Consider the following 16,133-nt stretch of genomic DNA (forward strand, 5'->3'; position numbering starts at 1 on the left):
GTACCTTATGCGCTGCCATACCGTTCAACCAATTGCGATGAATCTTTGCAAACTTATTGCTTGCACATGCGCGAAGGTTATATTTTAAAATTGGTTTTTGAGAATATATCATTCGGAGTTAATCTCACATATATCAAACGAAAGAAAATTATTATCATTGAGGCCAATCAATGTGAGTAAAATGAAATCGAAAATATTTAGGGCACGCGCTAATTTTTTTCTTCTCAGTTATGAATAGCCATCTACACAGGATGTTGTCAATTCAGCGTGCACAATATTTTGTCTTCGGCAAACCGCACATATTCACAATTCAGAGTTCATCTCACACATACAAATAGAATTATTATTATCGATGCCGATCACGTTAAGTTATATATAATGGTAATTTTCCCGTGTAAGTAGTAATTTTTCTGTTTATTCAGTGAATCGACAAACAATATTCCGGTTATGCAAGCGTATATCGTGTTGATTGCTTTGAAAAAAAGTATGTCCCCAAATGTTCGTCACTTAATAGATCTATCAGCACAGCACGCAGAAACAACCCAATTCGAGATTCTCAAACAAACGAGGAACGACAAGCGAGCAATAAAGCAGATCGTTTACGAATTGCAAATTCACGTGCTTCAGAATTTCAAGATCAACATGAGGCGAGAATGGACATACAACATTTATATGCGACCTGATCACACGCATCAGAACCAAAAGACCGATATGCAACAAGAAGCGAGGCAACTATTCTTAACGGAAAGTCAATTGGAGAAGATGTGCTCATTCCACTTTCACATTATTCCCACCGACATGCCTTTTGATTTCAAACGACTGCAGTTCACCATTCGACTTGCATTCTCGATAACCATCAACAAGGTGCAAAATCAGTCACTTCAAGTGCGCGGATTAAAGTCAGAAAATCCATATTTTTCACATGGCCAGTTGTATGCTGGATGCTTACGAGTTAGATAGCCAAGAAATTTATTTGAAGTTTTGCTGAAGACGGTAAAACAAAAAAGATTGTCTGCCCTAAAGCACTTGAATAATAAAGTAAAAAAAAAAAAAAAATAGAATACATATTATTTGTACTTCTCCTTTATATATCATTAAATTTCAATTAATGTATTCATTGCTGATACGAACATAAATATCATTCTTTCTATCATAAATAAGACAGGTATTTCAAATGATATTTCCTAAATTATTTCTTCCGCGGCAGCAAAGCGCCGGGTACCAGCTAGTATATGTATACTAATTTGCAAAATCAAAGATACCAGCCTCTCCACAACCAATGGAATGATTTCACCAATTTTTATTTTATGTGAAAGCTCTTGACTCCTTATTCTGTCATCAATAGTCGCTTGCCCCACTCTCCACGCGCACAATTCTCTATTTTCTTGAAAAATACAAGAAATGAGGATTCACTATACATCTAATTTACTTGACTTATTTCTGAAAATATTAACAGAATATGTATGAACATTTATGACATGCATGAAATCACTGGTCTCCTGCCCTCCCCACTACCCTCCTTTTTGAGCAATATTGCAAATTGAAACTTTCACAAAATTTTTGAGCCTCAACAATTGGATCTATTACGTCAATTTACTATTATGCAATGTTCTCCAATTTATATATAAGGAACTAATTAGTCGGCCGCCAAACTCAGTTTGTTAGTTTTAATTCGAACACAATATGTAATTATGTCAAAAATCCTTTTTTTTTTTTTCATCATACAACTTAACAGATATTTTGTTCAATCCTTGAAGATATAGTTGTTATAAGATGAAAATTATTCACACGTATATAGTTTTGAATTTTTGGGGAAAAAATGATCGCAGATTAAAGTTATATCTAATCAACTTACATGACCTGACAGTTTAAGAAGATATTAACATTTAGAATAATCTTTTAATATAATGTCAAATTAAATAATCTTAATTACCGAATAAAATAAAAGAAAAAAATAGCAAGTGTTATCATGATCTGAATTAGAAAGTTAATGACAAGAAGGAAGGAATTATAAATATGTATTACAAAGGCTGAAATAGTACAAAAATTAAATATTATGCATCACTTTATCGCAAATTTGATACCATATGATCACATTATCCGGAAAAAAGATAAATTATTCGAAAAAGTGGGGCGGAGGGCAGAAAAAAAACAGAATAACTGAAATTTACTGTAAATGGGATTCTCTTGCTCGACAACCTTGTTTACATTTAGGGTTATCGTAAATACATCTGCTATAAAATATGACAATAGTTACATTTCCTTTTATATGCAAGCTGCATCCATTTGCCGTGAAAATTATTTTTCTACGAAGGGAAAGGCAGGTGCAATAACAGATTATTTACTTTTTTAAATACGCAAAGAATAATGGAGCATTTCCACCTGCGCGGCTCATAAAGATAAAACAGCACGTTTCAAACATTTGTCTACTTTTAATCTAGATTGTATAACAGCAACAGACACACCGTGTGTTATGTAAATTTCTGTAATTATTCCCGTAGCAACGGTCTGGTGTTTTGAAATATAAATAAAAATGGAGAAAATTTCGATATTTTGCACTGAAGAATTTTGTTAATTTATTTTAAAATTAATATTTTTCAAATATATTTTCTGTCCCAAAGCTTTCGAAATTGCTTCTATTTCATGATTTTTTTGTTGGATGAAAAACTATTTCGCTGCTCCATTTTTATCAGAAAATACGATATCAGCACAAGCATAAAAATTCGAAGAAAGTTTTCTTTTGCTTAGAAATATTGAGTTTTGCAAAACCTCTTGGAACTTTTGAAATCTTCACGATCCACTCAGGATGGCAATTTAGAAGTTGAATCATATAAAAAATTAGAAAATGGATTTTTATCTTCAAAAATGTGTTTGATTTATACAAATAAAAATTCTTCAAATCGTGTAATCGTTTAAAAATGACATATTCAAAGTATTCGTGATTTTAGTATGCTTCATTGATACACAATTCATACATATAATTTATCTCACTACAATATTAAAAAAAATTGAGAATTGAGAATGAAATATATAATCTTATAATCATTAGTGATTTAAATGGGTAAAAAAAATCCTGTTCTATTTGAAATCGATTATTTTTTACTGCATAAAACATGAATATCATTTACAATATATATATATATATATATATATATAATAAAATGGATGAAATGATTAAAAACATATTTGAAAAGTCGAATTTCATAATGACATTTGTTAATTTTAATAATTTAACAAAATGTGCATTCTTATTTTCTTCTAAACGAAGGACATACGAACAAAGTATTGTAATTATCGAAAAATTCGAATTCGAAACTTTTGGCGAATATTTATGTTTTAATCCTTTTTGAGTTCAAGAAACCCATTTTTTGGAATTATCTCTGTATATCGCTCCATCTATACGTCTGTGAAGCAGACAATTGAAAAAGACATTGATAGAATAAATTTGATATGTAGACATTACATCTATTTCTATCAAACTTTGTAGTCAAAACTATCAAAAACAATTTATTATTAAATGTCAACGCGCGAAGGGATCCACTGAAAATGAACGTCATGGGACTCTGAAATAAGCCCGATGGGTCAACAAAACCATAAGGAGGAGATGAGATGCAGTCTCTGTTGATCCGAGGATCTGAGCACCAAAAAGATAGATGTCTGTCTTAGCTCTTGGTGATGTACTTTTTCGTCTGACACCAACCCTTCGGTCTGTCCAGCAAGGGAGACCCTACCAGTTGCAAGCTACCACAAACATAGACCTCCGGTTCATTGGTGCATGGTCCGCCAAGGCATGCAGGAACATCGTCGGGAAAAATTGAGAAATTTATTATTATTAATATTTTAAAAAGTACAGTTTTTCAAAAATGCAATTCTATCCTTGTCCAAAAGGAAATATTTGTTTCTCAATGACTTGAAAGATTATACTGACTTGGCGGAAGTTTCAATTTCGGAATCAAAGAATCCTATTACTACAGTAGCCTCCCGATTATCCGCGGGCGGGTTATCCGCGGAGCGGATTATCCGCGCCTGCCGCACTAAGTTTTCTTTTTTGCTTCCAAACAAAGGGAAAATGCTTCCAAAGCAAGAAGCAAACACAAATGACTGATTTCTTCAAAAAGGTGTAGTTTTACAATTATGCTTTTGTAATTACATAATACATTACAGTATTAAAACAGTACATATGTATTAATTTTTCTGTGTATCCTTGACGCCTCTCGTAAGTACAAAGCACTTTTCTGTTTTCATTAACAAAATGCATTTTAGGTAAGTTTTGAATGATATACTAAAATATTAAGCGTTAGTTAAACATTTCCTGCTGTTTATTTTACGTTTTATTGTACATAAAACGATTTTTCAAAGTTGGAATGACTGTTTTCTCTTTTGCTATACCCGTTTTTAGCTTTTTTCGGATTATCCGCGACTTTTGTTATCCGCGGCGACCGCGCCACCCAATTCCGCGGATAATCGGGAGTGTACTGTAGTTTTAAAACTGATTTCACCGAAAATCAACCATGTTCGTCGGCCAGGTGCTCATTCAAACAGTTAGAATCAAACATCCTGAAGTTGATTTGGCTTGCAAGTTGAAAGCGAAGAAGATATGACGCCTTCACCATGTGTTTGCAGTTGAAAATAACGAGATTCTTCGCATAAGAGCTGTAGAATAGGGGAAAATCAGGCAATGAACTAATAAAAATAATCGTTTGTTTGTTGCTTTTGTTTTGTCATACTATAAATAAGCTGTTCAGTAAATAATATTGGTGTTACAAATTAAGATACAATTAATGCATTATCTTTGATCTCAGAAATGAAGTACTGTTTCAGAAGCGGATAGCGAGAGAGCGATCATGCATTGTTAACGGACTTAAAAATTTTCTGAGCTAGAATGAGTATTCTTGCGCATGCTTACACTTAACTGGCGGAAACGAGGGCTAAGCTTTGATATACCAGGTTGGGAATTTTTCGGTGGCGTTTTTGCTACCGTTACGCTATTGTTGCCGTTCGCGCCACATTCGACAATTTCACTAAAATTTGGCGATAAACTATTTTTTTGGCGAAAATGACTGTATATCAAAGCTGCTCCGAAACGAAAAGCATTCGTCCTGTTGCGTAGTAAGAAATGGAAAATATAAATAAGCATTCTAGTTAAGGCTTTCTTCTTCTTCTTTTTGCATTTGGAAATGGGAGATTTTAGGAAATTTACCATAGGATTTTAGAATTTTTTTTGTTTACTAAAAGAAAAAAAACCTGAACATTTAGGACGAGCTAAATTCCTTTTTTAGTTGCGATTATTCATATGAAACACTGTGTTTATTTTCTTTGATGCTGATTGAGTTGCTTTTAAAATCTCTTTCAGAAATATAATAGTATTGTGTGATATTTGGATTCTGTTCATCTTCACGCTCCAACCTGTTATCTTCATCTGATGAATTCGTGATAATTCAACGTAAAAAAAAGCGTTATTACACTTCAAATTACGTTTAAAAACGTTATTTGAATGATTAGCAAGTTTTTGAAAAGAAATCTGCGCATACTATAAGCGCAACGCAAATAGCAATCACGTTTCACGAAATAAACAATGTCTGTCCTTAATACCTCCAATACTAACGCAGTGATCACAAAGAAGTCATCGATTAGAGCAGCCTGGTATATATTTAACCCTAAAATTAACATTAGTCCGATAACATTGTATGGTCGTTCTCTCACTATCCGGTTCGTACTATTTCTTCTTAAAATTCCATATCTATGAAGTAATTAAAGTTTGATCTTGAATTTCTCATCATAATTACTTTATAATTTTGCTACAAAATTCCTGATTTGGTGCACAAAAAATGTTTTATTCATTGTGCTTTGGATTTCTTTGCGTGCTCGTTCTCTATGATTCATTGCTTGCTCATAAAACAACAGGGAGCAGTGTTTTGACCAGGACTAAGGTCGCACGTCAAGGTTAGCTAGATATTTTACTGCTGTGAGCTGGAAGTTTGCAGCGTAAGCACATTTACAGAGATAAAAAAAAATAAAATGTTTAAAACTGGAATTTAGTTTAAGGTGAAACTGAACTAGATTTCAAGATAAAAGATCATTAAAAAAGAACCCGCATGATTTATGAAAGTTTATGCCAGTTTCGTCACATGAAGGAATAGATTTTCTTATTAAATTAGAATATTCTATATAAAGTATGAGGTATTTTATTATACTTACTTTAATTCAGAATTGTTTTTTGCTATTTTAAATCATACAAAATATTACTCGTGTGCATATTCTTTTTATACAAATCATCTTTTCCTATAAATTTTTTTTACAGATTTTCCGGATCAATTCACTTTATATCATTTATAGGCTTTATTAAATTTGAGTATTAAGCTGTTATAAATAATTTATTTTTTATTTATTATTATTTTTCGGTAAAAAAATATCAGCTATAAAATAATTTAAGCTGAAACAAGTAAAAATATTAATTTTCAAATTAACATTTTAATATCGATTTTAACAGAATGTTGGGATAAATCATTTTTAATGTGTTTTTTTTTAATATAGGTATGTTTGTGTTTCCATTTGAATTTATTTATTCAAATATGAACAATAGTATAATTTACATTAATAAACATACGCCATGAATATATTGATTACGAAAATTTGTCAGAAAAATATATATATAACGTGTGAAGAATTTCCAAAAACATTAATGAACAAAATTATTTTTATATCCTTTTAAAATCTAGAACATTTTCATTTTATTAATACCATTTTGCCATGAAACCCTTTTCTGAATTTTGACAATTTTTTAACATAAGTTTCAACAACGGATTTCTTTTCTACAATTAAATTCAGGCTGTTTTTCATTGTTTTTCTAAATATTTGATCCGTGATTTTTGGTTTCTCTCTGTTGCTTTCCTCATTGAAAGATAGAAATAAAAATTATGTTTAATATATGTTCAGTTTACTCGAGGAATAAAAATTATTATATTTATCTAAAAGTACAGACCGAGATATGGTCAATTCCTTGTTGGATTTAGCTCACAATTTGACAGGTTTCCATACTATAGATGTTAATTCTTCGTACAGAATTTTGTCCATTTAGCTCTTTGAATTTTGTAATTATCGTGTAATCTTATATGCTGCGAACTGCCGGACGGATAGACTTTCTTTGAACGGAATTTGCTTAAAATCTGATGGAAATATACAAATTTGTTGTAAAGATCGTATACCAAACTTCATCCATCTAGATCGAAGAGTTGTCATCTTTGTCACATGCGCACAAAAAATTTCTAAAAAAAGTGTTCTTCAAATTCAGAAAGGTATAAAATGTGGAATTTCGAGTTCGAATTTTTTTTTTTTTTTTTATTTTTTTTTTTTAGCTATTACTGTAGTTTCTCCATACTGCGTATACGAGAAAGTAAAAAGAAGTGTTGCATTTAGATGATATATTTTAATACAGCCTTTAAATCATAACTGCAGATTTTTGTGAAATTTTGAATGAAATTCACGGAAAGTCTGTCTCTCTGTCCGTATGCTCATGAATATTATAACACAAATAGGCTACGGATTAGTTGCATAAAATTAAGCATAACGTTTTATTTCAAAATTAGCTATCTGTATCAAATTTTAGACAAGATGTGTTAAAAGTTAAAGTGTCTGTTGTTTATCTATTTATATGTATGTGATCTCAATAATTTAAAGATGTGACAAAATATGTCGAATCTTGACAACAAAATTAAAGGCCTACATCGGATTTCGGATCCAAATGATTAAAACGCTTAGTTCTAAAATACTCTCGGCACATGTTACGAAGTTAAACACAAAATGCACAGTATAGTATAAACATTCCCCCCGCTTGACAAAAAAAAAAAAAAAAAAATGTTGGCGGTTTAGGCAGTCGCTTTCAATTCAAAATAACAACTTTCAGAAAAAAAAATCCTTACATTTTATTTAATACTTATAAGTAGGAGAAATTCACACAGCTCATTCACAAAGAAAAAGTCAACTGATAAATTCTTAATTTTATTTTCTTTAATATATCGAAGGAATCCAAAGAGAAAAACTGTATATTTACCCATAAAGAAACCCAGTAGAACATTTCCGCTGTGATTATTCCACTTCTTTTCTTCAAAGTGAAAATTTCATCTATTAAAAATAATCATTACTATAAAAATTCAAGAATTAAAATCTAAAGATATGTAAAGCTTTAAATTCATTTAAATCATTCAGAATTTCCCGTTGTTTACCTATTCAACCGATAACTTATATATAGTATATCTCAGTATTAAATTGCATTAGTTCTCAGTTCTAAACTTAAATCACACATATAAAATTGAAAGTTTGTTTTCTTGTTTGCATATTTCTCAATTTTCACGTTTAAATAAATGTTCCTAAGTTTTTGAATAGTAATTTCAAGCATTCTTTACATATATATATTCGTCAATCTAAAAGATTTAGAATATTGTTTGCCCAAAGGTTTTAGAACAGTTATTCATTAATTATTAATAACTTAGGGCCTTCGGCCGCTGATCACCCTCGCTTACCAACTCCAATGTTGAACGATACTCTACCTCATGTTCATCAGTTACAGCTTCCAAGTTTTTAAACTCCACTAACCATTCGTTCAACGTTGGAAGCTTGGTGATGAGTTTATTTCAGCCGATAGGTCTACTTTTGCTTCAAACTCAAAGCTCCGCAATGAGAACATTCTTTGCTCATATCTCCAATATCTAAATATTGATTCAATTTTTCAGATTTCACCGCCAACTTAGTAGCTTCAACTTTTCTTTTCTAATTGGCAGATTCTCGCTCGGTCTTTCTTCATAATTTTTTCTTCGGCTGATATCGTTGGATTGCCCCTTTACCGTTGAACAAAGCTATGCAGATTTACACGTGAATTGCTTAGGTATTCAGACGATTACTAGCCAATGGACGAAAAATTTCCGTTACTCGAAAAAGTAAACAAACAGTAAAACTATTCATTAGTGTTGCCACAAACGATGTGTCTAAAAGTAGAATTAACATATAATATTGTTTTATTTGCTGCTCATTTGATATGATTTAAAGCTTTAATTTTCAATTTTTTTTGTCTCCGTTTCACCATCAAGTATAATATAAATACTTACTACGATGTAATAATAATTTTTATTATATAATTTAAACAATATTAGCGAAACAAACAGCAAATCTCATGTGTATGTTTGTGTGTATGCTCGCGCGTGTGTTTTATCGCTCTACAGGCCAGACCGTTAAGCTTACAGCTACCAAATTTGGCAAGTACATGTCTTGGGGGCCGGGAATGTGCACCTCAGAGTGGTTTTTTCGAATTTTTAGTTAGAATTTTAATTAACTAAAAATTAAGCGAACTTTTGACGTTTTTCCGCAAAAACGTCCAAAAATATTACAGCAGAAAATTAATTTTACATCATATTGAAGATAAGAACAATTGTCGTTCTAATGATACTAATATTTAAACCAACAAATTAATTTTCTATTTTGAATGAATTTTTAAAAAATAATTTAATCATATTTTTTAACAATTTATTCTGCACAAAATTAAAATAAAATTTAACTTGCACGAGCAAATGACGCTTCAATTAAAAGATTAGCTTTTATCAACGTGCTGCCATCAGATTAAGAAAAACTCGAATTAAAAAATAAATCAAATATTATTTCAGATTAAACATATAAAGATATAATTTTTAGCATGTGTCTGTATGAAATGAAATAAATATGAAGTAGGACATTTTTTAAAAAGTAAATGCAAAGAAAAGATTTCTACGATCTTTTACAATATATATATTAATAATTTAATAAATCAGCTGTATTTAAGGTAAACATGGTTTAATATATATATTTTCAATTCAAGGCTCCACGGCTAATATGTAAACATTTAATAATAGAAATACATGTATTAAAATGGTTTAAATGAAGTAAATAATTATATTGAGTCTATAAATGCCCTAATAAATGACAAATATTTGGCTTTTATCTAGATCCTCTGCTTTGTAAATCATATTTAACAAAATATTCTTGGGACACTAATATTTTAAGTAAAAGAGTTGCCCTCCAATTAACTAAACAATCTCTAAAACTAACTGATTTAGAAATATTTGCTTATCACTATTCAATAAAAAAGGGTGATTATAGAACAACACTTCATCTACTGTCTCAAAGATGATATCCCAATCAGCACCCAGAGTTTTTCAAGACTGATTGGCCTAAGATTATGAAAATGTTGATTATTCTAAATTATTACATTGAAAACTTCAAAAATCGATCATATTTGATATCAGAAGATAGAAACGTTCATTTATTTATTAAAAAGTTGAAGTCTCAAGAATATTTCGCAGAATATGATTCTTTAAGATCAAAGGACTGTAAAAATCTGTATAAAATTTAGACTTCATAATTTTTTGAAGTATATTTATAGACCAAAACGAAATAAAATATTGTTATTTAAATCATAACTATTCTTGAGATATTACATAAATCATGAAAGATATTCTGAAGTGCACATATTATTTAAATACTGCATGACTCTGTTTTCAGTACCGATATTTTTTAAAAATGCTTGATTTCAGTAACAAATACTTTTTATATTAATGTCTATTTAACCAATTCTAATTTGATTTAAAGTAAAAATCTTATAGGAACTGACAGGAAATTAGAGAGATACATAATACATTATGGCTTAAGGCCTTTATAATCGTATGAGTAAATAAAATAAACATCAAAATTTAAAACATAAAAATATTTTGATGAAGAAGCTATTAAATGGCACGTTACATAAAATATTTAATTGGAAATTTTATTTTATTTTAAATTAAAAATGAAGCGAAATTTGGGCGTTATTTTTGGATAACTTCCGAAAATAGTATCGCACAAACGTGATTTTTACATCAAGTTAAAATTCAAAGGATTATTTTTTTAATGATATCAACGTTTTAACCTATAAATATAGTTCCAATTTTTAATAATTTTTTTAAAAAAAATTAAAACATATTTTTAACAACTTAATTTGCATAAAATAAACAATATAATTTAATCTGCAAGAGCATTTCAAAAAATTAACTTTTATCACCGTATTGCCATGACATTTACAAAAGTTCTGGTTCAAAAATAAGTTAATTATTACTGCAAATTAAATCTAGAAAATTGCAATTTTCCGCTCGTGTCTGTATGAAATGAAATAAATAAGAAATAAGATATTTTCTAAAAAAATAAATGTATGATTTTTTTTCCTGATTTTTTAGTATATTTATAATATTAATTCAATAAATAAGTTTTATTTAAAGCAATTGTGGTTTTAATATATACAAATATATACAGTATATCCATTCTAATCAGGGTTCAATAGCTATTAAACCTTTAATAATAGACATACATCTAGCAACAAAATGGTCTAAAGGAAGTAAATACTTATACTTTATGTAACTTGAGTCAATAAATGCTCTGGTAAATTACGAATTTTAAATTTTTGTATAGATTGTATGCCTTGTGAATCATACTTAACAAAATATTTTGTTAAGTAGACACTTACATTTTAAACTTACATTTTGAGACACTTATATTTTAAATAAAAAGAGTTGCATTCCAATAAACTAAAACTGACTAATTGAGAAAGATTTCGAATACTACTGTTAATTTGATGCGATTGCGTCCCAAGGGAATACGATGTAAGTAGAAAATAACTAAATCAAATTCAACAAGACCAAACCAAGTCAGTGAAATCATAATGAAACGGAATTATTATAATTTTTATTTGATCGATTTCGTTAAAATGTCTGGAATAAATATATCAATTTATTGCAGTTTTTTAATGTCAAATATTTCTTTATTTTTCTTCTTTTTATTTTATTTATATTGTAAAAAAATTTTTTTTTATTCAAGAATTTATTGTAAGCAATCTCGAATCGAAAGCCGAAAAGCAATTGCGAATGAAAAAAAACTCTTTTAAAAATTCTTTTCTAATCTATTCCTTTGTCTTTACACATGCGTAAGTTATTCCCTTTTGAACATGGTAGACATGGCCAGATGGTGCCAGCGCTTCAAAGTAGTCTGAAAAAAATGCAGACGAAAGAAAATAACGCCAGCGAATCGCTTATCGATTCCTTTTTTTTTTTTTTACTTTCCAAGTCAAATATATTCGACTAATTTCCCAGCAGGTGCAGTCATTTCTGCAGGTGAAAATGAAAAATGGCAATTCAGCCTGCTTGTTGTTTGCTGAAAAATTTTTTTTCTGTTGAAAGTTCGATTATCAGCGCATTAGTTGGTTAATTGAATGTAATTATTTAAGATAAAATTCCGACATCATTTAAAACATTTAAAATTAACTATACAGTAACTTTTCCCTGCTATTTCACAGCTAATTTATTGCTATTTGCGTCCTTGGAAACATAAAAAGCATCTGCTCAATAAACGACATCTAAATTAGGCTACTCTTAATCTAAAAATATTTCTGTGTTTTGAAAATATTAAAATATTATTCTTAAAAATATTTCTGTGTTTTGAAGTTTTAGTAATGTTATTTAAAGGGAAAAGACTTTGTTGCTTAATTATGATGGTATCAGTAACAAAAAAAAAAAAATTAAGAAGTCTGTTTTAATATTAAATATTAACAAAAACTTCAAATATTTTGGTTTTATTTGTATGTTTTTACATTTGACAAAATTTAATACTTGGTCATTATGTTTAGTTTAATTATTTAAGGTTTTGTGGCACAAGAGCCATATCTGCGCCAAATATATTTCGGCATAGATGAAGTTAGCCATAGATAAACCGTGTTTTAATTAAAGTCAAAGATAACACTCGCTAATCTCAACTCGAGACTTTATTCAAAGAACTAAACTTTACGTCTATTTTTATCCACAAAACGAAATGATTTGAATCTTCCAGATTTAGAAGGATACAGAAATTATAAGAACATTCTAGAACAAACGAGAAATAAAAGAAAATAAATCAATAACAAAAACAATTTTCAGGCAACTTGCCTGTGGTCAGATAAGAACTTGTGAACTATCGCTTTCAATTCATAGCATTCTACCACTGAGCCGTTTAAGCCGCGCCAAGTTAGAACAAGTTTCGTTACAATATAGTTGAAGATAAGAAAACATATAGCAAAGTTCAAGAAAGTTTTTAAAAAAAGTAAAATTTGCAAAAGCTAAGAAATGTGAAGATAAAACTGTTTTTAGTTAAATAAGATGGAAAAGACCAATTTCTTTCAAGAAGGTAAAAATATTTCGATAATGATGTTCTCCCACCAAGTCACGAATGTTTGAAGATGATGTACCATATAAGAGTAATCGATGGGGATTAAAAATTGGACATTCAGATAAAATATGAATGACAGTCAAATTAACATGATATGCAATGCAAATGGGATATCGCTCACCAAGCGGAAGATTGTTTTATGTATGAGACAAGTATGGCCAATGCCGAGTCAATTGATTGGTCATTAAAATTTAAGAATATGGTTGAATAAGAACATGCGAATTTCTGTTCCTAACTATTTCCTATTTAATTAACTAAGTCCTATTTAATGTATGTAATGTATGTAGTTTCCTAACTAATTAAATAAGTTCCTATTTAATGTATTTAATCCGAAAGGTAATAGGCTTGGTGGTTATTATTTAAATTTCCAATGAATAATTAAAAAATAAAAGGTATGAAAGAAAAGATTTAAAAGAAAAAGATCAACTATGAACTAGTTAAAAGGTTTTAAAAATTTAAGATTTTTTTTCGGAATTATCTTTGTCACTATGACGTGTTAATCCTATTTTCGAATTTCAGTTCGATACCAAAAGCAAATTGTACCTTCTCTAAGAAGATCGTTGACATAGCTATGGATCACACACAAATCATGAACTACTCCCACTCGCTATAAGGCATATGAATAAAACTGAATGACCGAATCACTGCGACAACAACTTTAGAAGGAACAGTGGTTGAGTTTTAAAGGCCATCACCGGTTACAGTACAACCCTTCCCTAAAGAAATACATCCCGTCATTGATAGGAGGTAGCCAACCACTACCTTTCTCTGTACCCACCAGGGTGACGAGAACCAACCACCATACCGGAAGCTCCTCTTCCTCTTTTTTGAGGAGCCTTCCAGTGAGAGAAAAACATGGGTCAGCCATCTAACTCTCCGACCCGCCACGAAGGCACAAGAATTTAAACCATAAAAAAACCATAAAACCATAAAAACCAAGGATTAAACCATAAAAAACTGAATGACCGGACCGCCGCAACAGCAACATTGGCGGGAACTGTGGTTGAGTCCTAAGAGCCATCACCGGTCACGGTAAAACCCTCCCCGAAGGAAGTACGTCCCGTCATCGATGGGAGGAGTCAGATACCCCACCTATTTGTGTACCCTCCAGGGTGGCGAGATCCAACCACCATGCCGGAAGCATCTCACCTCATTTCGAGGTGCCCCCCCGGGGGAAAAACATGGGTCAAGTGTCTTACTTAAATGTGGCGTGTGAACTTGCGCAATCATTTTCCAGTGGTTTAAAATTACAATATGTGTCACCAGTAATCTTAGCAAAGCTTTAAAAACATAACGTTAATTTAACATTTCAATAATAAATAAATGGTATAATAAGCAATGGAATAAATGATAAATCAATAAATCTCATAAATAATAATCGCATGGTATCGTCATATGACAAATGTCATTTCACTTGTAATCTAACATACAATTACTTAACATTCTGTGTGACATCATTACTTTTTTTTCAACAGCAAGAGTCATTTTGGACTTCAAAATTCATCATCAAAAGCTCTAAGATTAAACTTACTCATAAGAATAAATGAATCATCTCTAAGAATCTGATAGAGACACGTTTATTAAAATATCTAAAACTGAATAAAAAGTATTTACGAATGCATATTTTAATATTATAAGAAATAAAAAAAAACAAAGATGTTTTGTTTTTTTACTTCAGTTCTTCAGGTCACTGAACCCTAGTGAATTTTCGTTTCAGATTACAATCCCACAATACTTCACACAATAAACCGAATTCCCACATTACTCACACAAAGCGAATATAATTTTCAAACATTTCATTCCGTTCCTTTTTTGGGCACTTGAAAAAGCAATAATCCATCAATTGGGGTAAAAATCCAAAACAAAGAGACTAGCAAGCGATAGCGGAATTGTTTTATGAAACAAATAGCGGCCAATTAGGAAAAAATCTCATCTGCTGTTCCCAAAGAGAGAATGGAAATAAGGCTGAAATTATTTTTCTTCAAGGCCCTTCGGTTGAGGGAGTCATTGAATCAATCATTAGGCTTCCCAAGATAAAAACCTTCATACAAAAACAGTTCGTATTAATAAATATCGTGCTCTTTTGTCTTATTTGTTTAAAGAATGTAATTTCATATTGTTCTCACACATTTCACTGAAAAGAAGTTTTCCTTTCTTATTGCTTGGCTTGAAGTCATTGCACTTTTTAAAATGGTGGCCTTCCCGCTTTTATTTAAATTGATTACCTAAACATCTAACACGGTAAACAAAAATAAGTCTATTAGGTGGTAATTTATGAGTCGGGAATTAAAGTGGTAATTCTCAAAATAGAAAAGAATCTGCCAAAATATCATTGCATTTGAAAACGTGAAATCTTTATCTTAATACTATCCGCCTTTAGTGACCAGCCAATTCACCACGAATAATGGTTAGATTTAATTTCGATTAAGTCTCTTATATCTTAAACTGATGTTCGTTGTTATCAAATCAAAATATTTTTAAACCCCAAATTTATCAGAAATTATAATTGTATTATTTTAATAACTTTACTCCTACACTGTTTATTGTCTATATCAACCTTCCTAAAAGGATCGAGTCAAATTGCATAGTGTCATTAAAAATTTGAAAGTTTGGCAATCTCTTTCAAATTGCCCGTTGTCTTTTGTGGTTAGGTAATTTCACTTTCTAATTCCGCTCTTAAATTATCCAGATAACAGGCTGATTTTTTTCTTTCTTAATTTTCAGCATTGGAAGAAAATCACACGATTAAATACAAGACGAGGGGGGGGATGAAAGAGGTTTGGATTTCATTGCCACAATGAAAATGTTAAAAATTATACTAAAAAGGTTTTTAAAGAATCGCCGAAATTCAAACGAAATATTGTATGATAAATCCTTTATGAAAA

This window comes from Argiope bruennichi, chromosome 2 (assembly GCF_947563725.1).
Source record: "Argiope bruennichi chromosome 2, qqArgBrue1.1, whole genome shotgun sequence".
Taxonomy (NCBI): domain Eukaryota; kingdom Metazoa; phylum Arthropoda; class Arachnida; order Araneae; family Araneidae; genus Argiope; species Argiope bruennichi.